The sequence below is a fragment of the Lissotriton vulgaris genome, chromosome 12 (genome assembly GCF_964263255.1).
Source record: "Lissotriton vulgaris chromosome 12, aLisVul1.2, whole genome shotgun sequence".
NCBI lineage: Eukaryota > Metazoa > Chordata > Amphibia > Caudata > Salamandridae > Lissotriton > Lissotriton vulgaris.
The window spans coordinates 264691644-264716282 of NC_141700.1; the positions used below are offsets into that span (position 1 = coordinate 264691644).

At 46.2% G+C, this 24639-nt stretch overlaps 1 protein-coding gene across 6 annotated transcripts in view; it reads right to left on the reverse strand.

Annotated features, from left to right (window-relative positions):
- The window catches only part of ADGRG1 (adhesion G protein-coupled receptor G1), a 526961-nt gene that overhangs the window by 448373 nt on the left and 53949 nt on the right, over positions 1–24639 (reverse strand). Inside the window, exon 1 of one of the 6 annotated variants that reach the window (XM_086945011.1) lies at positions 13691–13771. The exons of 4 other annotated variants lie outside the window; for them this stretch is intronic. The gene's annotated coding sequence lies outside the window, so the exon portion shown is untranslated. Of the gene's footprint in view, positions 1–269; positions 403–13690; positions 13772–24639 lie in introns of those variants that run through there. One more of the 6 variants, XM_086945010.1, reaches the window with a different exon arrangement.

Consider the following 24639-nt stretch of genomic DNA (forward strand, 5'->3'; position numbering starts at 1 on the left):
TGGTTCTGTCATTTGCAGGGGTAAGGTGTGGTGGAAGCTGCAGAGACCTCATGAGAAGGGGTCACTCTCTCTCCCTCTCTCTCTCCATCTCTCTCTCTCCACCTCTCTCTCTCGCCTTCTCTCTCCACCTCTCTCTCTCTCCTTCTCTCTCTTCTCTCACTCTCCTCTCTCCCTTTCTCTCTCTCCATCTCTCTCTCTCTCCCCTATATCGACTACTGCTAGCTCGATAAGGTAAGTAAGACACCATGTTTAGGTTCGCATCGACTTACCTTGACAGTATATCAAGACAGAACACGTATAGTCAGGGAGAGTCCACATTTGCACAGGTGGCTATTTTTCACCTCGCTATTCTGACATCCAGCCTCCTCCCTGGCTCGCTTCAAGTTCAACGAGGCCCTTCTCGCGCTGCTGCTCTGTTGATCATTGTCACATTAGCAGGAAAAGTGCTCCACGCGAAGAATAGGCCCGGAGTGTACTCGCCTTGACCTTGCATTCCAGAGTTAGCTATTCAGCGCCCTCAACCCCCAGCAACCACCGCCTGCAGGGAGCCGGCGCTCTCCTTGCCTGACTCCCTTCAATGGCATCTCAGTCACAGCAGGAAATAAGTAACAATATCATTTATTCTGACTCCGAGCACTGGAATGCCAGTCTAGGGCCCAGCCTCCTCAATCTTGGAGCTCTGCTGGGTTCTGGAAACGAGGACATCAAAAGCACCCCAAGGAGGCCTCTGAAATTAGAAAATGATGATTTCCAGAAACAAGAAGGCAGGTTGAGCCACCTCCTTCGCCACTGAAGAAAGTGTATTGAAAAAGGGACCATTTTTAAAGCATTGAGCACGCACCTGCCACTGGGCGTTGTTTTACAGCGCCACGTCTACACACCCTGGGCAGCAGAATTACTAGGATTCGGACAACCAAGAGCAGAAATCAGGCGTGTTGCATTTCGTAAACAGACAACATTACTACAGCCTCATATTTATCAAAACCAGAGTTCGCAAAAACAAGGTGGCGCATTGCAGAGTTCGGTTCCATAGCCTAAAATCTATATCGAAGTAAAAGGTGACAGAAGAGGACCTTGGTGGTGGCACTGGGCGGCAAAATCCCACTGGGGGGTTGATGTGGCTGAGGATGCTGGCCTAGACCAAGAACCTTCATTTTACATTTAGTTTTGAATATCCTCACCAGTCCAGCTCTGATTTGAAATAAACAATTGCGAAAATGCCAGAGCTGCAAAAGTGTTAATCAGGATGAGAACAATGTGTGCATCTTGCCCGTAAAACCAGGAGAAATTTCCGTTACGCAGGTGTAATCTCATGTAATTTCAATAATTTTGAGTTATGCTTTCTAGCCAAAATTTCCCAAAATACACTATTATGCCACGTGGCACAATCATGCAGCATTCATGGCAAAGTTTTAGTTACAGGTCACGAGTATGACATGAATATGAGTGGGTAATTTTCTCAACGTGTTTTTACGCTTTTTTGTGAGGAATGCATCCTTGCATCTAAAATGGATGCATTTTGTGCTAAAATATAGCAGAAATGGCAGTTTTGCATTTCATATAATTGAGAAATTTTGCAGAATTACTCAAAAACAGATTATGCGAATTTCTCACACTCCTAATTTAAACTCGAAAGACCAATTCAGATCACAGACAGGCTGCATGCGGATGTTAAAAATCAGAAGCAATGACCCTTGCTGAATTATCCGATAGGTGAGTGAGTGACTTGCCTAGTAACAAGCATTTAAAATGCAACGGTCTCGCCGTTGCAAAAGTGAGAGCTATTGGCATTGTAAATGACTAACTTTTTATTTATGTGTTGCTTTTGAAAACAGATAAATAAATGGCATTGTCATTTACAATGCCAATAGAGTGAGTAGTAGTGAGTAATAAAACCTCTTATCCATGTGGTCCATCCTTAGTTGCAGCATTCTAAGACCCGTGAACATGGAGCTCGTCAGTGTGCGTTTCTGCATAGCACCATTGGGTGCCTTCTAAAGCAAAGATATGCTTGTGGTGTATACCCATTAATGTTGTAAAGGGGGCATGTGAATAGTTGGGTGTCTGAATGCTGTTTCTAGATATCTGTATTTTGTACCCATAGGCTCTTAAATAGGCTTTGCTGGAGTCCCCAAGTGTCGATAGAAGTCTAGGCGTATGCATGCTTCTTATAGAGTGCCTAAGTGATGCCCCTATAGGAGAGTGTGCTAGAACGCACTGTCAAATGGGTTCTTAGTTGGGCAACTGCTGTGTTTCTTCCGATATGCAACATCCACAGATGCATGGTATGACCTATATCTATGAGTCTCTGCAGTGCGCACTTGTATGTGCCTGAGCTCCTTACAGATTCTGTAGGTGCAGCTAGCACAGGCCTAGCGCGTCAGTCAGTATATGATATTTATGAAGCACTTTCACCTCCTCCTTTTTGCTGTCCCCCAGCTCTGGCACAGGCTGTTCCCCGCCCTGCGCCTCTCCCGCCGCGCCGCCCCCTGCACTGGCCCTCTGTAGGCGGTGCAGGCTCCCCGACAGGTCCAAAAGCCACTGCAGGGTTGGGTCAGGCGCTGCACCAGCCTCTGGCACAAAGGAGCCTGTTCGTAGCAGCCGCGTGCGCCGCCAGCGCCAGCCTGGACGGCCCGGGAAGCGACCCCTCGCCGGGGCCGACGAGGACAACGAGCCCCCTCCCGCTACATCCACCACCATCTTCTGAGAACTACAACAACAATCTGCCGAAGCGCTGTACAGGCCTGAGCCAGGGCCGCGAGCGGGGACTCTGGGAAGTGTAGTGCTAGGCAGCGGTGGGCCCGCCCACTGCTGCTGGCGTACACTGGTGGCAAATAGTGCGCGTAGAATGCAGGGGCGGGGGAAACTTCCACAGGCAAGCAAACAGAGCAGCATGGGAAGTGTGGTTCAGCAATTAAGACAGGATGGTCATTCCCTTGAGCAAAAGATGGCCAGAGACGCAGGGCAGAATGGGAAATGTAGTCATGAAAAGAGACAAACCCCACTTCTCCTATTTACTATGGCAGTTGCAGTACTAATAGAGAAGGGCGATTTGGCCTCTGGCGCTCGAACAGGACTCCAGCTATCCACACGCTTCTACACGAAGAGCAAGGCTCATGTAGAGTGAATTAAATGGCCCCTTGGAAAAGCAGTTTTATGAGACTAGCAGATATGACCTCAAAGAATCACGTGGACTACAAGGTTGGTGACCTGTTGATGGGGGGGGGGGGGCATGAGGTCACAGCGCTAGGAGTGATGGGGCTTGTAGTGCGAAGATGACCAGCGCCGCTGGGCAGCCATTGCAATTGGAACCACAATGTAAACACGCCGGCTTTCAAGCAACCTGGCAAACGCCTAATTATTTTACTCTTCCAGAGAGCTAAAGCTTTACCATTTGCTAACACACCTGGGGGATCTTGTTGGGAGCGCGCTTCCCATTTGTGAGCTTTGACTTACTCCTCCAATTCAAAGTGCTTGCCTGCTGCTCCTTCTAAGGTATCATTTATCATAGGGTAAGTGGGGCTAAATGCAATAGAATAAAATAACCTGGCCTGGCATAGATGCTCGTGCACGTGAGAGTGGCGAGGAGCAGCCGGGCACCTTACCTCACATGCGGCTCTGTGTAGATCCCTGCGATGAGCAGCTCTTCCATCAGTCAGAGGCTCCCTTCCACAGCCCCCTTATGTGTGCGGGCAAGGAGCGACCACTCTGCGCACCGCCGGCTTTGCTCCTCCTCCCCCCTGCACCCCATGCCCCTAGGAGTGCCCATGCCGGGACCCTGGCCTGCACCGTAAACCTTGTGATTGACGCCACAGCTTTCCAGTTTCCCCCTCCCTACTAGGGGCGAATGAGGCAGCGCAGAAACGAGCAAGGAAAGTCAAATACAAAAATTCACTGTACCTGCAATACAGCAGAATAAGGTACCCCTGCTCTTCAATCGAGAAAATCCTTGAAGTTCGACTTTCGTAGTAGAAAACATGCAATTTAAGTGACATTAAGCAAACGCAGGTGTTTCTGATTTGGCTCCGAGGGGGAAAACAAGCGCTCGCCATTTGTCACTAAGCCCCATCTTTTGCGATTGGAGGGCGTGTTTTTCTTTTTCCCCTCTTCTCCATTGGCTGGAATGTAAACAACGGGCGTGTTTTTGACTGTTGTTTACATTCCAGCCAATGGAGAAGAGGGTAGAAAGAAACTAAAAAACCCAATTCGAAAAAGACCGGGCTTAGAGCAAAAGAATGACGTCACTGAGACCTCTTCTCCAATGGCTGACCGCTGTTTAGGAGGCCAGCCAATGGAGAAGAGGGGCGGTTCTTAACCTCGCTACTCAGAGTCATTAAATCTCGCCAGCGAGACTGCGCATGTGCGCAGCCTACGCTAGCCGAGACCTAAAAAGGAGAGAGGGCCATCCACTGGGAGTGGCCAGACTGCAAAAGTGAGAAGCAAAGCTGTGCCTGAAATCTCTGCCAGAATTAGCAGGTCGTTCAAGATTAAGCCATTGACCGTTTCGAAAACTCACATGAGAAACTGCACAAAACAATCATGACTAACAAGCCGTAGTCGAGAACAAGCATACAGTTCCAGGGCTTTTTATTTGGAAGTTCATTTAATGATTCTTTGCTGAAAATCCAAGTTAATTAAATTCTTTCTGTTTCACAATAATTTCTGTATTTCAAAATGTTACAATTGGGGAGAACGTCAGTCCTACACTAACACATTAAAAAGAACATAATTTCATTTGCAGAATGAGTAATCTTGAAATTTGACCACAATACTTTAAAACTCATTTTAGTCCACGCCTAGCACACTAAGGTTATCTAAGAGTTGGCTAGAAACCAAAACCGGTGAAGGGCCTTCAGATGTTCGTTAGTTACCTGTAATCTCTGCCAGAGCTAAGTGGTCGATCAAGCTGGCGTCACAGGGTTTTTAAAATTCAGTTAAGTAAATGAACGAAACAAGCACTGCTGACATACCCTCGTCAAGGTTCATTAATAGTTCACTTAATACTAGTGCTCAATTTGAGCCGGTGGTCAGTGCTGGGCTGACCTAAATAGGGCAGTGGTTCCCAAACTCTGCACCGTGGCTCCCTGGGAGCCATAAAACCTAGCAAGGAGAGCTGAGCACCAAGCACTTTAATGCATTTAATGTTGAAGGGTCTGTTGGCTTCCGTTAAACTAATTAGACTTACATGCATGATGTCGTTGATTTGTAAGTGACATGCCTAAAGCCGTAAACGTAGTGCTTAATTGATGGTATGTCGAGGGAGATGACCTCCATATTTCACTGGATCCCCATGTTCCAACACTCCCAAAGTAAGTGGAAGATGCCCAATTTACTTTGTTCAACTCGTTAATAGTTTTGTATTTTCCAAATGCATTTTACAACAATGCAAATTATCGGGAAAGTACAGTTTTCCTGTCTATTAAACACACTGTATTGACATTTGTACTTGAATCAGAGGTACTTCCAGTACACATTTCTTTCAGTACACACATTTCCAGACAAACCTGCTCTCTCCTTGCACAGGGAAGTAAAACACCATATACAGCACAATGTCAACATTTAGAAGCAAGAAAGAGGGACATCTGAAGAAGAAAAAATATCTGAAGAATTTATTTTACTTGCATTGATTTGGAGGCGATTTTAGGGAGGAGACAGCAAAAATAAAGCTGTATGTGGTTTAAAAAATCGTGAGTCTCTCTGCTTAGACAGGTGTGTTGGCATGTATGACATAGGTAGAAATGGATGTGGATGCAAATATTCTTCAAGCACAGAAACACTTTGGCAACAGGGCCTACATGCACAGGGGTGCTGTCTAGCACTGTAAGTGGGATAAAAAAGTTTGAGAGGGTACTCTAAAAAAAGGCATGGGCAAAGAAGTGTAACTAGGAATATTTTATTAGAGGGGCCACATTAATACAAAACACCCTGCGCTTATGATTATAATACCTTCATCAGCTTAATCCCAATTATTTTCAGGGAGGAAAAGGCAAGTACTCCAGAGGCCGGGCTTACATCCACCCCACCTTCCAAATAAAGTAAAACTGTGGGGAGCCACGGGCAATGGCCAATGGGTCAAGGGAGCCGGGGTTTGAAAAAGTTTGGGAACCACTGCTATAGGGCAATTGGGCACCGTCTGATGGACTGGTCTGGCAGTTCAGTGTGTTTGCTGGTTTTTTGACTGTTTGTGGGCCTGTTTTATGGTCTGCTGAGATGGTTTTTACCGTTGGTTTCTCTGATATTAAAACACATATTGCCTGCAGCAACAGCAAATCCGTACAGTCTTCCATACCTAGCAAAATACTTGAACAGTGTGTCTTTACAAACTCAAAACTTCACTAATTTGCAAATGTGGCCACTTTTTTAACGTTCTAATTCGCTAATGAGCAACTTTTTTTTGGTGCCCGGTCCTATCTTCTGTCTCAGGCCGACCCTGCCAGTGGTTGCAGGTGGGGCCAACTGGCACTCATTTATGGGACAGGCACACATTTTTCCTCAATGTTAGCACTCCAGCGCTTTCCTAGAACTCTGTGGGCTCCGCGCAGACCACAGGTTCTTTATTTCATACGTGTGAACTTTAGGAGTTCAAGTGGGGTCACCTGGATAAGAATGGAAGAATGATTAGGCTCACTGTGGATTCTGCATTTAAATCTATTGATAAGGGACAGTGAGGGCTCTGCAGGGGTAGATACTCAAGAGAAACAAGTACCTTCTGCAGCACATTGACTTGGATGTGTTCGCCTTAACTTTTACTCACCACAGCATCTAGTCTTGTATTAGAAGTAGCCAGTTCAGGAACACACAATAAAGTGTGCAACCTGCTACAATTTACAAGATATGTATTGAAATGTGGATTCCCAGAGTCATTCCTTTAGCAATCTGCACTCCAAAAAGCAGAATATTTACCCATCTTACTTTTCTTTTACTGCTATTTTCCCCATCTGTGTATTCTATGTTGAGATTTACTGTATGGGTAGGTGCAATGTAGGCCCTAGAGGGAGCTTCTATTTGAATGTGCAATGAAACCCCTCTGGGATTCCAATGCTGGTAGTTGAGCGGTGTCTCCTGGTGATGCTGCAGATCCAGCGCCTGTTCCCCAATATCATGATGTTATCCCATGAATCGCAATTACTTATTGTCTGCTAGATCTATGGTTACATTTGGTAAGGTTGAGAAGCTGAACGCCCGGGTTGTAAGGCAAGCAGGATGTACATCTTAGCACATCACATTATAAGCATAACATGGAGCAAGTCTATGAAGGCACCAGATGCACAGAGCTCTTCCCAGAGTGCAAGTCAAAGGCACAGATTAGGTGGAGAACTGGTCCCAGGATGCTTGTTTCCGGTACAGGGAAGACATGGCTTGGCAGTTCGGGCTGGACTGTTCCCATGAGGCACAGGGTCAAGACTGGTTTGCATATAGCTGTGTATGAACTGGGGTGGCGAAGTGACCTAAAGAATGAAGATGGATTCAATCAAGATCTGTGACTGAGGGTGAGTGTCTGAAAAGTTCCAGCGCTCTGTCCATCATCTCCTTGTGTTTACTTTGCTCGCTTTAAGTTGGAAGGGTATGCCCAGACGTGGGTCCCTTGCTCACTTTGCCACTGGATACAAGCTAGCCTGGCTGATGAGGGCTGTTTGCCCGAAACCGGTCCCAAAACAAAGCTTGGCAGTTCAGGTTGGACTGTTCCCATGAGGCACAGGGTCAAGACTGATTTGCATATAGCAGTGTTTGAACTGGGGTGGCGAAGTGAGCTAAAGAACGATGATGGATTCGACCCAGATCTGTGACAGGGGTTGAGTGTATGAAAAGTTTCAGCGCTCCGTCCATCAGCTTCTTGTGTTTGGAGAAGTGGAATTACCCCAAAGTCTACCTCATTTGTTTGCCACTCCCAACAAGTGTGCAGCTGGGTAATGTTTGATACAGCTGAATGAGCTACGCTAATCACCAGATCTCCTCTGGAACCACAGTGGGGTCAGAGAATGTAGCCAAGCCTCAGTCTTAGACTGCAGTGTGGAGGTATTAGGGGAAAGGAAGCAGGAGTGTGCAGGCAGAGCACTTGTGCATCTTAAGGAAGCTGATATGCCCCTGGCTTGGGTTCTATGAGCGCACCACCTTTCCGCATTTAGGTTGCTAGCCTAGGCATGGTGCATGGACCAAACATGATCATGTCATGCATGGGAGAGGAATTTCCTGACATTGTGTGCATGTATGCACATATGAGACAAAGATGTAGAGGCTGGGATGGCTTGTTTGTGTGTGTGTGCATGTGTTACCTAAGCATCATCTAGAGACTCATCAGAATTTACATGTTTGTTGATTGTTGAGAGACAACAAGACAGCAGTGCTGGATTAAACCCTGTGGAGGCCTAGGTAGTTGAAATTTCGCGCCCCCGCGCAAATTATCTCCCAATACACTGGATTTTTTTTACAAACTAACAGCTGACAGAAGATGAGCTTTTAGGAGACAAACTTATGTGAATCAGATGCCTCTGGTTTATGTACTTTAAACTGTTAATGGGTACATTACATTAATACAGTATTTGCTCTATAGAGTCTTTATTGGAAAGTTTTTGTTTCTTTGAGTAGATTATTTTTTTTTATCTTTTAGAAACAATATTTAAGAAAGCTTGATTGTAATTTTCTTTCAATATCAAATTATTATTATTTTGATCCGTTGTCAGAGGAGCCCCTAAAATGAGTGGGGCCCATAAACCGGTGCCTACGTTGCTTATTTGGTAATCCGGAACTGCAAGAACGTCATGAGTGAGATCCTCCTGGCAACCAAAATCGAGTGCATAGCAGGAGAGAGGAACATTGCCCTGGAGCAGGAACATTCAAGGCAGGAAGTGTAACGCTAAATATTTGTTTTAACAAAGAAGAAGTACTTACTATTAAATCTCTTAGCCTTATTGTTTTGGCGGTTTTACTGGTATGTTCAGTAGGCCCAGGTGAAATTTCGATTACACTGTCATAATCTCACAACATTTCTGTAATTTAATTTTACACTTATTATGTGAAACTTCTAAAATTACACGTTTATGTCATGGCACGTAATTATGCACTATTTGCGGCAAAATATTAGCACAAAACAATGCCCATGACCACAATGCGTGTGGCTGCTGTTTGCAGTGCTCTGGTTTTTGTGCACCATTTTTTTTGCACCAAATGCATTTTCACGTAAAAAATGGATGCAAGGACGCATTTTATGCTAATATATATGTCGGTTGGCAGTTTGTACAATTTCCTCAAAATTTTGCATTATTACGCAAAAGAATTACACACGTTTTCTACACCCCTAATGATTTAAGCATGCGGTGTCAAGAGGAATATTTCACAAATGTTTCTCTGGATGGTAAAAAAGGTCTGCATTTGGAAGCGGCTTTCAGCAGGTATGCGCAGCATTTGAATCTTACGCACGGATAATCATTTTTTCAAGTGGGAGGGGTCCAGCATTGCATGATGGGCGCACAAAGAGTATTTTATGAACTAGTTGTCAACCAGAAGCGGCAAGGGACTGCCACTAAGACAGGAAAGGACTACCTGGTCACATTCTTTGTCATTGGAGAGGGCATACCCTTGACACATGGTGATTTAGGTGTGAAGATGGTTTATGAAGCAGCATTAACTCCCTTTCACTTTAAGTACACCCCCTAAATATGTGTTGAAATGAGTGATTGATATTTTTAACCGTAAACAAACAGCAATATGAGTTGAGGCAAATTATTCTGGCTATTGCTGATGTACATCATGATGCAAACAATCTCTCTCTCTCTCTATATATATATATATATATATATATATATATATATATATATATATATATATATATATATATATATATATATATGCACTATTGTGTCAGATATACATATACACTCGGAGATGCTTTGTTTATTTATTATCGCAATGTTGCCTCGTACCAACGCTTTTCGGCTTTCGACTTGTTTATGTATTGATAAACCGCGAACAAGGCGAAAGCCGAAACACGTTGGTACGAGGCAACATTGAGATAATAAATATACGAAGCATCTCGCAGTGTCCTGGTAATCTCTTGATTAAGGGGTTTGTTTGTGGATGTTTGGGGCTACCGTAGCCCGACCAAGACCGCCGCACTGTTATTAGGATGCAATTGTGCAGAGCCAGTTTTGGCATTGTGTTACAGTAAGGTAACTAGACTAGTGAATATAAAAATATTTTCTGAGTTTTTCAGTGGGTAAATAAGTAAATTTAGTGAATCTGTCCACCACGTCAGATCAAGGGAGGTGTTGAACCACAAGGACATAAGTTTAGAAACTCTCCTGTTTTCCATTCCTCAGAACGCCATTACAGGGTTAAACATGTTGTATAGCGTTATTGAGACAATTCTGTGTATTTTGTGGATGACCTCCCTTGTAACTGTCTGCAAGTAGAATGTCATTGTAAAAAAGTTGTGAAGGCCATGGCCACTTTAATGGCAGAATTTCAGTTGACCGATATTTGCAGCGAAACACTGGGGGTATTTTGGCCTTGGTGCGCAAGGCAAGCGTATTCTGCCCCATCAACCGCTTGGCAGCACCGCATCAAAGATTGTTGCCCTGGAAAGTAGACCATATGGAGGCCAGATAGTTTAACAGAATGGTGTTTGTGTTGGCCTCCACTGCCTGGTGTTTCAATGGCTAAAGTACAAGCTAATACCACAGTGTCAATGGTGGGGTGTACTTAAAACATGACACTGTGGTTGGTGGTCCCATCAAGACAGTCCCTGATAGGCAACTGATTGCTGTATTGTGGATTCTAAGAGAGAAGAGGCTGACAGTGAAAAACTCCAGGTGTGAGATCTGGATATAAAATTGGTAAAGTGGGCATTGGCCCAATAAAATTTGGTACAAATCACGCAGGTGGCTCCTGTTCCTAAAAGCGAGACAGATCCAAGATGGTTCCTTATGTCAGCGGAACGTGATGCTAAATCTCTACCAAACTTTGCCTTTTTCAAACAAAGAACACTCCCTCTAAGAGAGTAGTCTCAGGGTGCATTTGAGGTAGCTCCCAGCACATTTTCATTGAAAGGTTTGAATCCAGTGTTGAAAAGAAACCATCTCATTAGAATGCAAGTGGCAAGGTTATGGGGCTGTGCTGTCACAAAAACACAAATAAATACAAATTGATAAGGGAAAAAAATACTGCCTTTGATTCAGTTACTTGACGCCAACAGGCAAAGTACTCTGTTGCGGAATGGGAATCCCGAGCATGTGTGTTGCCAATAGTCTTTACACACAATTGTTTATTTTACTTACATTTTGTGTAGGAGTGACCACAAACCTTTGATTGTTTTACTTACAATGGGGGACTGTTAAAGAGTTGTCATGCATCACCAAGATATTGGGGAAACTACAAGAGTTGACATACAGCATGATATACTTGCTGGGAGTGAGGTGTATGATAGCAGGGCTATATTTTTTCTAATAATCTTTTACTGTTTTTAAAGGACAGGAACAAACAAAGTAACCCCTTCCCTGCAATCACCCCAGCACTTACTGTAACACCAAACCTTAATGATCAAAATAGCACTGATGAATCTACAGATCTGTTGACTAAACAATTTTTAAATCTCGACACAATGTTAGTCATGCAATATACACAGGACTCCCCGTTCATTTAACCACATGGTGATAGCCCACTTCCTGTCACAAATTCAATACTGATGAAGAAAGAGGAATCTGAATGGGTTGATTGTGATGTTGCAGTTAGCTCTGAGGGTGTGCAGAGAGCAGTGCTTGATTTGAGCCGGTGATTGCCGGGGCTCAGCACCAGCACTTAATTATCAACCCCTGCGCTTTTCATGAGCACCATTTAAGGACACATTCATTTATGGTAGCCATGGGGAGATTAAGTAATCTGCACAGATTCACAGTATGTTGAGCTGACGCAGAGGCTTGAACCTGGTTCACCAGTTTTTAATCTGGTAGCTCTGGCCATTAGGTCACCCCCCCACCCCCTCCCACTGTCAAGGTTAGTAGTTGGTTCTGTTTTAGGCAGCGTTAACAGGAGAAATGGGCTGGTGAAAGCTGCCTCCTGACGAGAGCCCCAGTGCTACAGGCAGAGGGTCATCTTGAAAGAGGAGTGAAATAATATATGGCCAAAAAACTAGAGAAAGTACATTCTTCCTGGTTTGCTGCATAAATCAGGTCTTCCATAAGAAGAATGGACGGCAGTGCAACCGTGGAATGCACTTGGTGCACGTGGTGAGAAAAGATAAGGTAGTTCCTACATCATCATTGAGAGAGAAGATCCTCAAGTTTTGCCACAATGGCAGCCCTTGATGTATGCATAACTTCTGAGTGTGCTTTGGGGATTGTGCCCGGTAAGAGGATACAGCAAAAACTTGGTGTGTTAACTTGTTTGTTAATGATCTGGGCAGTGGGTATTAACATTGAAATATTGTGTGTTTAAGTAGAACTCTCTTGTATTCCCTTATAATAAATGGGATTCTACAATTCTTGTATAGAAACCTGCCTCTAATTCTTTATAATAGTCGAGGTGTGATGCACATTGTCCTTTATTATAAAGAAATGACGTCAGAACACAACTGTAATAACTTAAATGCCTGCAGCCAGGGATAGCAGCTAAGGGGAAAGGTAGGTCAGGTCATGGAGCACAATTAACGCAACTGTTTAAGGAACAAAACAAAAGTCTGCTTTTCTTTCTTCTGCTCCGTTTTCCTAGTTGTATAGTGACAAGCAGAAAAGAGATATTTATGTCAACATGTTTATCTTTTGCACAGCTTAGGTAATTATAGAAAAGTTAGAATCTTTCTGCATGTTTCTACACAATCTGAGCTCCAGTGGCTGTTTTTCTAAATGGCTTGCATTAAACTCATTTTAATATCTTTTTGCAACAAATATCTGACAGCTTTTTGATGTGTTTAATTTTGCTCTTGAGATTCTATTTGTATTCTTCATGCTTGTAAACACGCTCTCTCTTTTCATATGAAAGAGAGTTATGCACCAAAGATTGAAGAGATTTGTGGGAAAAGTAATGGTGTGATCATATATTATAAGGAATAAAATATCCCCTGCCGTAAATGATAAGGATTTTGAAAGACACCTCAAAGTTCCATAACCTTAAAAAGAATCTCACCTTTCAGACTCATTCCTCTATATGGTCATGGAACTCCTCTGTGACTTGCAATATCTTTATAATGCACAGCAGGGAGGACGTGGCCTAAGACTTATGGACCATCCCTCACATACAGATTTTCCTCAAGTCTGGTAAATCTATTTTTTTGACAATATTTTTTCCTTATATAGCGGTTGATATCAATCTATAGCACGTTGTCCAGTCCTGTGGCACTGCAGTGCAGTGCAGTAAGTGACAGGTGTTGCTCTTGCTCGATTAATGGGACTCATTTAAAGGACCACGGCAGGATAAAAGATTGAGCCGTCCCTCCCAAATTTCAAACTTCTCACCTGTACGTTTTACCGAGATCACTTTGGTGGTTGCATTAATTCACTGTCTTAGCTCATTGTTAAATTAGGAGACGGTATCTATGAAAAAAGCTTCAAATCCGATGTGTGCTTTTTAACGTACTATGATTTTGATGATGTGACAGGTCCTTAATCTTTGGGAAGCGCAACCGCTTGGGTCGTTACCTAACCGCAGCCAGAATTTACAGGTTTTACAGAAAGTTCTAGAAAGGGAGTATAGAGATTACCTTTGTGACGCAGGCTTTCCGATGGCTCCATCCAGCCCGCGAGCCCTCTTTCCCAATTCCAAAATCATCCCTGCCAGACGAGTCCAGAAAGCGGGTTCGAGGGTCTGGCCACTATCCTGCAACAGTCGTCCAGGGGGTCTCTGCATGCCCTGCCCTGTGTGTGACTTCCACCGCCTGCCGCGGCCTGCACCTCTGGAGAGACGTGTAGTCTGCGCTCGGAGCAGGTGCGGGGTTCGAGCCTGGGGGTCCCCGGTCAGAGGTGAGCACCCCTGCTCCGGGTCTGCTTTGGGCAGGCCCCTCTGTATCGCAGCTATTCATAGCTCTGTAATTTGACAGCTCCCTGCTCCCAACCCCCTGTCTACCCTCGCCTCCCTCCACGAGTCTCAAATCTGGAAGGTAACCAACTATTTAACATTTAGCGTCGGCCGGGAGCGCGAACCCTGTCAGGGCCGGGCCCGAAAGGCCAGCAGGCTTTGCAGATTGTAACCGCTGACCTCAAAGCTCAAGGAAACCCCAGGATCGCGGGCCGAGGCGCTCGTCGGATTCCTTCAGGACTCGAGGCTATCAGTGGAGGGTGTCAGTGTTGGCAGTCAGCTGAAGCGCATCTGTACGTGGTAAAACCAGAAAGACACTGAGTGAAAGGTTGAAGTGTTTTGACATTTGAGCCTCTAACTGCAAATCCCTTAGGAATGATCCGTGTAACAACGGAGCAAACACTCTTAGGTTTGGGTCATAAACCACCGCAGCTCCGCTAAAAGTGGGCAAGTAAATGGTTCATTAAGTGTCTGGAACAGTTGACAATTTCGACCACTTTTCTAAACACCTACCCCACTCCTTTATGCGTGTGACCGCTTGTTCCCTATTTCTTTACCATTAAACTCCCTCTCAGAGCTGACAGGGACCAGTTAATGAATCCCAAAACTGATGGTGGGCCAACCAATCCCATGACAGTACTCATGAAGGTGAAGCTAAGGATATCCTGTAAGCAGTGCTTTAAATGGGAAAAAATAAGTGCAGGTACTCATTAAAATTAGTTAGAGGTGTGGAAAAGGGGCGGGGCTAAGGGCAAGATATGATGATACATATTGACCTCTATACCAGTTACAGCACATATCAAAACGCATAAGGAATGCGTTTATGTTGAAAAAAAACACATCTTTATTTCATTGGTAGACTAGTGTTGATTATGGCATCTGTTGGGACGTTCATTTATCTTATATAAATAACGTTATAGAATGTTCTGCGGATTTGATTGTTTGAGAGCTGTTCTTCACACGTTACTATTTCCACCTGCGTTTGGGCCCTTATGATGTTACTACTTGAATAAACATAATTTATCCACTTTACATCTTCGTTTCCTGCTTCAACAGAGGGGCACACAAAGGAAAGCAGCCTTTGTGCTGAACTAAAAGGTGAAAAAAACATCTTTGGGAAGGTAGAGGATTGTTTGGCGCTGCTGCTCGTGCACTTCCCTAAATCGGACAGGATTAATGACTGGCAGCCCCAGCCCATTTCACATGCCTGATGGAGGAACACTTTAAGCTGATAGCCGTTGCGCACCTGATCAACAGCGCAGGGTCGGTTTAGACCCTGTCCTGTTGATCACACCATGACACAGGGCAAGCCCTCTCAGACCCCTGCAGTCTGGGTCCATTCAAGTGAGCACTGCTGGAATTTCCAGCAGCGACTCTGCAAACAGCCTTTCATGCCCTCTGTGACTTGCAAGCTCCTCGTAAGCAAATCGGCGTCTGCCCTGAGCTGGAGGAGTCACTGAACCTGAGCCTGCTGTGCTCTCAATGAGGGTACCAGTACTCTTCCCTCAACTAAGAAAAGTGCCGGTACTGACGGTCAGAAAATTCGGAAGTGCCGGTACTCAGTACCGGTGAGTACCGGCCCATTTAAAGCACTGCCTGTAAGTGATGAAGGTGAAGCCAAAGGTATCACTGCAACGATGGTGCCTAGCCAATGGCATCACAGTAGTAACAGTGGTCCAGCTGATGACAAAAACAATGGTGGTCCAACGGATGGCATCATGGAACTAGAGGCCACCCAGCTGATAGCATAACAACACTGATAGTGCCTCCGTCAATATCATAAAAGAACTCTCAGTATCCAGTTGATATCATAATTAATGGAGGACCACCCAATGATGTCGCAGAACAAATGGGGGCCTAGCTGATGACATTGCCAAAGTTGATGTTTAGAATGTATACATTTTTGTGAAAAAACGGAGTCTGGTCCTGGGACAAGGGGGCAGCTGGACCTAATATATATGCAGAACAAAGAGTTGCTGGCCCTCACACTGATTTATTCTCTCAAAGATTTGAGAACACAAACAAAGGTAAATCTTCTGTTTGCCGGGGTTACTTTATTTCAACCCGGGTTGAAATAAAGTAACCCCGGCAAACAGAAGATTTACCTTTGTTTGTGTTCTCAAATCTTTGAAAGAATAAATCAGTGTGAGGGCCAGCAACTCTTTGTTCTGCATAGAATGTATACATGACACAATCTTTGAATGGTATGGCAGAACTGAAGCGCCTAGGGCAATGATATGACAGAGGTCATGGTGCCTAGTTTGCGATATTACAGAACTAATGGTGGCACAGCCGATAATATTACAGACCAGATGGTGGCCAAGGCAACAGCTTCACAGAACACATGGAGCGTAGTGACTGACACCACGGTGCTAAAAGTGGCCCTGCTGGTAATAACACATACATTATGGTGGCCGTGTTTATGCATTCCTGCAACTAATGCTGGTCCAACATGACGTCATGACATAACCTATATTGGCTATGCAAATGGCATCACAAAATGATGGTTCCCAGCCAGTGTATGATATTACAAGACTAGTGGTGGCCCACGTGATGACATTACAGAACAGATGGTGGCCAAGGCAATGGCTTCACATAATTGATGGAGCATAGCCACTGACATTACAAAATTAACAGCAGCCCAGCTGCTAATAACCATTGAAAATTGTGATTCAGAATTTGAAGGCACAACACTTTGTAAGAATTAGACCTATGAATGTGAAAAAACATGGCTACAACATTCCATGTATTGAGTGTCTTGTTGCTCGATTGAAATCTCACGTTGGAGATTTGATAGTACTTGAGGGGAGACAAGCGACTATGGGCATGAACTCCGTTAAAATTAAACAGGGGGGGGGGAATAAGGCAACTTCATACTACAGCGCTAATTAACATCAAAGGAAAGTAATGCTCATCGGGCAGAAGATAAGAAAATCAGACCAAAATACAAGAAAAATATACAAACATTGATGTCTACATTGATTTGTATGGACTATAGAAAAGGCTGCAATGCCATACAAATGTCCAACAGTGCGCTACAGAAGCGCCAAATAGCAACAACAACATGTCTTTAAACAGAACCCTTTGAGATGGGAGGGTGTCCAGGGAATGTTGCTCTAGTCAGGCAGAAGGCTCCCGGTCTGACACAAATATTGAAACTCATCCACTGAATTACACTTAGGGTTTGACGTTCACTGCTCAGCCAGGTACCCAGTCTTTCAAATCTGCCTTGCACGTTTCCCAATCTCCCAGGCTCGGAGATCATCCATCTAGCCCGTGCCACTGACAGGCAGGCATGACTGGGGAAACGCCAATACACGACTGATACTTGATATCCCCATTGGTCTTTCATTGATGTGACAGGCCGCCGACCTCAGCCTCTCGGGAGCAGATGCGGGACTGCTTCTGTGCCACCCTACCAGCCTTTCATAGCTAGCACCGATGTGTGAGTGACATGATTTCAAGGCGCCATGGCGCTCAAGTCTCTACAATACCACACAAAACATGCCCTTTAATCCCACAGTGACCTCACAGGGTTGACCCCTTGACCCTCCGTTACTCCTCAGCAGACTTTTTTGTTGCAGCTCAGGCTTTTGGTGACCCTGTTGTGTGGAATGTACAAGAGTAAACATGAGTCTTAAGCCATGTTTACTTTCTCTCCCTGCTGCTACCTTCATGACCCGCGAGACCAGGTTTACCATAGAGCGAGCTAGGGACAGCACTGTACCCCAAATGATGTTCACAGGAAGCGCCATCCGATGGGAAAATCTCCCAGTTTTCCCACACAATAGTCCCTTTCTGATCCCGGAAATAAAGTGATCCATTGATAAGAAAGTGCAACCTCCTTTTATGGGCTCTTGGCAGTCAGACCCGACCTCATCATACAACTTCCGGTGCAAAGGTCGGATTGTCTGGGACTCCATTAGGCGGCGTGGATGGGATGGGTCCACAATCCAAATCAGCCAGAAATGAAACACAGTCACAACAGAGGGCACAGGTCTGGCTCGCCACGAGGGAGGGGTTCAGTGTGTTCACTTATGAGGTGCGTTGACAGTCGTATGTGTTTTAGGCTTTGTAGATAGTGGGAAAAACACAGGGTCTTATTTAGGCCTGGTTGACAGGACACTCTGTCAAAATGTGACAGACACACCGCCCACCGTATTACAACGCCGTAGACTATAATGCACTTTAAATACATTGGAAGGGACACCCGCCACATTTTTGTGACAGAGTACCCCATATGCCAAACTAAATACGGTCCATAGTAGGTGTGAGTTACAGAACACAATCACAGAGCAAAATCGCAATGAATTTATAACGTCTGCTTGTACGCAAAGTCTCTTACATCTCGTGTACACCTCCAGGTCTCGAAGATCCTCATATGCTGCTGTTGTTTTGGTAGAAAATTTGCTAACTTACGCTTGAACTCAGAAATTATGATTTGCTGAAACAAGAAAGTTGATTAAGAGTTCTTTCTGCCCTTTAATAGAGGCATGATAAAAGCTCGCTGTTTTGAGTGCTGGGATATGTTGTTCCAGATTCTTGGAACAGCACCAGAGAAGGATTAGCTGAGAGTTTTTTGTGTATTGAATTTCGGGTTTTCCAGAGTTGGCATTTCATTGACGCGTCTGTGCTAGCTATAGTGGATGGTTCACGTTTAGCGATTTGTACATAATGCATGTAGTTCTTGGGATACATGCTCTTGCCAAAGCCAGTTTGGTACTTTTAGGATCAGTGAGATGGGATCAAATAAGAGATTGGCCTCGCCTACAAATTCAATCCCAACTTGTGGGTAAATTCAACGCAGCGATTTTGCCTACTATATCAACCCTGCTTCAACATGGCTGCCTATACTGTGGTTGGAACAGGGATACATCATGTGAATTGCACTTTGATTCTCCTCACTGGTCTTCATTTCGGCGACGCTTTACACATTAACCCTGTTGGTTTCCTACCTCAATTTCTCTTCTCTCTGTAACACTGTCCAACCTAATTTCTGGCCTGTTCTGATCTCTGCAGACATGGTTTGGCTAGCTATCTGGGTTCCTCCTGACTTTATGTCTCGACGTTCCTTTTTTTGTTTTAAAGCGTTTTTATTAATATTCAGAAGACAGACCAAAAAACACAAGTACATCGTGATAGTCAGGCAGACATTTCAATGCATCACAAAGAGGGAGATAACAGCAAGAGCTCCTGGGCCCCTTACTATCCCAAACAATGTTAGTACGGCAGTCCTAGGCTGTCCGGCGTCCCGCCTTGCATATTCCTAACTTATCTTACCAGTGGTATACAACTGCAACAGCTGCGCTCACGCCTATTTCTGGTACCGTAGAGCTTCAATTGTCGAGTAGTGGTGGCATGATGCTACAGGGCAAAAACACCATCTAGCAAGTTAACATTCTTTTTCTAGTATCCAAGCCTAGATGGAGGCACAATGCAGTATTGTATTCATATGCTAACAATAATGGATAAAAGATGTAAGAAGAACAAAAAGGGAAAGAAAAACAAGGACATAACCAAAATGCGTAGACAAAGAGAGGGATGTGGGAAATGGGAAAGATGGGACAGTGGGTGGTGGGGGGGGATAAGAGGTGCCTTGATGTATCTTCCGGGTCTGTTCACACCTCTGGCCACAGCCAACGGTATGGTATCTCTGGCAACACGTGGGGATGGGGCCAAGGATGACAGCATCAACCAGCGGGCCAAGAAGTGAGGTGTCTGAATTTGAGGCATGCCTTGGGACATTACGGTGCATGTCTAGTCAGCGGGGTTCCAATATCCCTCCGGGTCAGTGGGGAGTACTGAGTCGTTAAAGAGCTGGAGAGCTCGAAGTATTTGCGGTTGCAATCTAGCCTTTTCCAGGCGTCCCAGGTGATCTATCAGCGGCTTCCACAGCTTCGTGAATTTGGTTTCCCGCAGCTAGAGGCACGCCGTGAGTAGTTCCATTGCCACCGTGTACCACAAGCGAGTGAACCATACATTAATGGAAGGCATTTCTGGTTTCTTCCAATATAGTGCGATAGTCTGCTTTGCAGCTCCCAGCATGTGGAGACTGAGGAGCCGATCTAGGCGGGTCATTGCTCGGACTCTCAGGTAACGGGTATCCTAACACCCACTTAATATGGCTGAGAACCTCTTTCCAGTATGTAGTAACGAGAGAGCATGCCCACCAAATGTGAAAGAAATCCCGGACCGCTTGTGTACAGCGCCAACACAGAGAAGATGCATTGGGGAACATCCTTATGGAGTCGAGATGGAGTATAGTACCACTGGGTCATCAACTTGTAAGCGGATTCCTGCTCGGGCATGCTTGGAAAGTTTTTGGAATGTCTCGCCAAAGGCACGCCCACTTAGAGGGAGTGATGTCGGCATCCGAAATGGATTGCCACTGCCGTTGGTATGAATGGAGGTCCAAACGGTGCATGTGTTGGAGAATCTGGTATATACGAGATAATAACCCCTTGGAGGAGCTAAAGGTGCGCGCTAGTCGTTCAAACGGCATAAAAGGTCGCGTGGCCACCTGCGATAGGGAAGACCCCTGTAACCATTGCCGAAGTTGAATATACTGGAACCTATCCTTCTCAGTTAGCCGAAATTTTTGTTTACACTGGGCGAACGTTTTGAGGTCTTCCCCAATTAATAAGTCGCGAATCGTTCTGTAGTCCTTATCCGTTCAGTTCGCAAACTAAGGCGGGCTATATGCGGGGGGAACTGCGGGTTGCGAGCGATTGGGGTATGCGGGGACGGAAAAGTAGTGAGGCCTCTACGGACCGCCACTTTATCCCAAACCTCAAGGACCATTTTGGTAGGAACAGCCAAATATGCACTACGATGTCGCACTTAATGGGGCAATCATGCATGATCCCAGAGAGGGCGACAAGTGACCGCTCTATCCATGTGAAACCACACTTTCTTGCTTTCCCACACCGTCCATTCCGGTATAAAGCGGAGGTGGGACACCCAATAGTACTCTAGCAGATTAGGGCATGCAAGTCCCCCCTTATCCCTTGGAAGCATTAAGATTTTACAAGAGAATCGTGGTTTCTTTCACCCCCATACAAAGGCGGTGAACTCGCGTTGCAGCCACTGGATCTGATGTTCTGGGATAGGCGTCGGCAGCATTTGGAACAGATAAAGGATTTTTGGCAAGATAGACATTTTGATCATATTGAGGCGTCCCAACCAAGAGAGTGGCAGGGCTTTCTACACTCGCAAATCAGCAATAATGAGCTTTTATATTCTTGCCAATTGGCTTGGGTCCAGGAAGCTAGATCTGGCGTTAAATTAAGGCTGAGGTATCGTACAAAACTGGTCGCCCATTGGTAGGGGACAAGGGCTTGCAGGGTTGTAATCTCAGCAACCGGAGTCGTAAGGTTTAGGGCCCAGGATTTTGTGTGGTTAATTTTAAGTCCCGACGCTTGCTCATAGAATTGGAGCAATGTGTGTACTGCTGGAAGCGAGTGCAATGGGTCAGCCAGGGTAAGAAGTAAATCGTCCGCAAAGAGGGCAACTTTATGCTCTATACCCCCACGTTCAATGCCACAAATGTTACGTGACCAGCGCACCATAATAGCAAGTGGCTCTACTACCAGGGCAAACAATAGGGGCGACAGGGGGCAGCCCTGCCTCGTGCCCCTGAGAATAGAGATGGGCTGAGTAAGTTGGCCATTAACACGTACCCTAGCAAGGGAAGAAATGTAATGGGCCATGATGCGCGACCCTAGACCTGCTTTCTGCAAGACAGAGCAAAGGAATCCCCAGTCCACCCGGTCGAACGCCTTTTCGGCGTTGAGCGAGAGCAGACAGGCCGGGATCCCCCAATGTTGCGCCTTCCCTACAAGGTGCTCCACTCGCCGCACGTTATCTGCTCCTTGGCGTTGTTGGATAAAGCCAACTTGTTCTAGGCCGACGAGATAGGGTAAGTGCACGCTAAGCCGTTTAGCCAGAATTTTTGTGTATAATTTGAGATCAGTATTTAACAAGGCAATGTGGCAAAAAGAAGAGCAGAGCATGTGGTCTTTCCCAGGCTTCGGTATGAGGGCTATTTCCGCCATCGCCATATCAGGGGACGGCCCAACAGTGTCCGAAAAAGAGTTAAAAGGCACAGTAGATACGCTTGGAGATGTGGCAAGAAAGTGCGGTAGAACAGGACTGGAAGCCCATCTGGGCCCGGTGTTTTTCCCAGTGGAAGTTCCGTGAGGGCACCAGATAGCTCCACCAAAGTGCTCTAGAAGCTTGGAGTAGTAGTCGCCCAAGGTATCCCAATCGCAAGTGTCTAAGCCAGCGGATATCTGATCTGGGGCAGGCGAGTCTCGAGCGTAAAGTGATGCATAGTAATCTTGAAATGTTCGAAGCTTATCAGCTTCCGTGGTGGCCCATGGTCAGTCTCCTAACTTTAGTTTTGCGATGTGGGCTTTGGCTGCCCTCACCCGCAGGCTATGCGCCAGGACCGTTCCTACTCTGTCTCCTCCATCGTAGTAGCTCTGTCGTAGTGCAAATAAGGCGGTTTCCACAGTTTTCGTCCTGTGGGCCCGGAGCTGACTTCTGAGAACAGCCGGGTGTCGTTTGTGACTCGCCAATGGCCGTTCCTGATCCAATTTCTCCAACGTTTTGATTTTAGGCTCAAGTTTGGTCTCATACAGGTGAGCTTCTCGCGCCCTCGCAATGGCAAGGGACGTGAGCAGACCGCGTATCGTAGCTTTAAACGCATCCCACAAAACAGGAAGGGACATTTCAGGGAGGTTGTTACTTTCAAAGTAAGAGATGATGGACGATTGGAGTTCTTCCCTATCTACTGGTCCCTAAGAATATGGGGCGGAAACCGCCATCTTGTAGGCCGTTTGGGGTAGGCAAAGCGCTCATGGAGGAGCAGTTCCACGTGCGCATGGTCGGGGATGGATTTGTCGGTGATGTCAGCAGAAAGGGTGTCCCTAATTAGCAAGTAGGACACAAAGAGAAAATCAATGCGAGAGTAGGAGTGGTGCGTGTGAGAGTAGTAAGTGTAGCTGCGATCCTCAGGCGAATGATAACACCAGACATCTATAAGATTTAAATCAGTAAGAGATTTTTTCGTTGTCGCCGACGTAGCGCCCACCCCATGAAAGGCACCCCCACTACGATCTATCTCCACATCCCAAACTAAATTGAAGTCTCCCCCAACTATGAGGACCGTATTCACCGGCCCTACCTGCTCACGGAGAACCCTGCGCAGAAAAGCATCCTGCCTTGGTTTGGCTCGTACACATTTCAGAGGGTGAGTGCGCGATGCCCTCTCCCGACCTCCATCTTGAGAAATCTGCCCTCATTGTCCCGTACTACTTTAGTGTCGCCCTGTGGAATGCCCGCCCTACAAAGAATGGCGACGCCCGCTATCTTGGTGGCTGCCGAAGACCAAAACTGGTGTGGAAAGCGTGGGTGTGACAGGAGCTTAACATCGTGCTGGAGGAGGTGGGTCTCTTGTAAGAAAATTATGTCTATGGTTCTGCAATAATAAGTAGCGCCATATTTGGCGGCGCTTATTGGTGGAATTAAGACCTTTCACATTGAGGGAGAGGATCCTCAAACAGGGTACAGGGGTCATAGTCAGCTACATTCGGGTAGTGTTGCTGCAGCTAGCAAATGGTCCCCAGATCTAGCTAATCCCTGAAGAGCCTCCCTAGTGGTCAGATGTCCCCCCCGCCAAGGGGACAGGTATGGGGAGGAAGGAGGAGGGGAGGATAGATACAAAGAAAACAATGCAATAACTGTAATGGCCAACATGGCCAACAATATCCTAATCCAGTCCAGGGAATAGCCAGTAGATACGTAAATCCAGAAAGGATCAAGTTCAAAAGGGTATCGGCAAGGGGCGTCTTCCCCAAAGCCCTTGGGGCAGGGATGTGTCTCAGGGGGCAAGAGACTGCATACAGGTCAGTAGTCTAGGTAGCCATGTAGCAAAAACGCAGTCCAAGAGGCCGCTGGAGAAGCAACCCAGAGGAAGGCACAGGCTGCCAATACGGCCCCACGCTGTAGCTCCTTAGGTAGATCGCAAGGTCGCTGGATTACAGATCAGCGGCATAGATTGACAGGGGGGCCAGTGTTTGTGGTGTAACTGCGTAGAGACTAGAGCAGAAGCAGCAACAACGGAAGAGTCTCCAAGCAGTCACAGGGAGTATAGGGGGCAAAGTTCCAGTGGCTGGCCCACCGGGCCCAGGCCTCTCAAGGGATTGGCAACGTAGGACTAATGGCAAGCGGGCTTTGGCTGTGGCGTTGCGTTCCCTCCGCTGTGCACCAGCGCAAGTCAGAAGAGTAAGGAGGGGGACAGGAGGGGGCGTCCAGCCTGAGCAAGTGCTATAGGAGGCGGAGGGGGGGTTTGAGGTATCTATGGCCAAACACCCCAGTAGCCTGGCCCAGTACACGCGGGGGGGGGGTGCAGGGGCGCCGCCGCCGGGGCACAGCTTCAAACCCAAGATGCCAGCAGGAGAGTCAGACCACCCAAAACGCAGTATTGCACCCCCATGCGGCGGCGACTGCACCCTCCACCACCGTACCTGCTCAGGGCCCGCTCTCTGGGGCACGTCACCTCCAGCCAGTCACCAACCTCCAGATGAGATCTCAAGCCGTACTCCGGCTTCAAAACGGCGGGCTCCCTCTTCG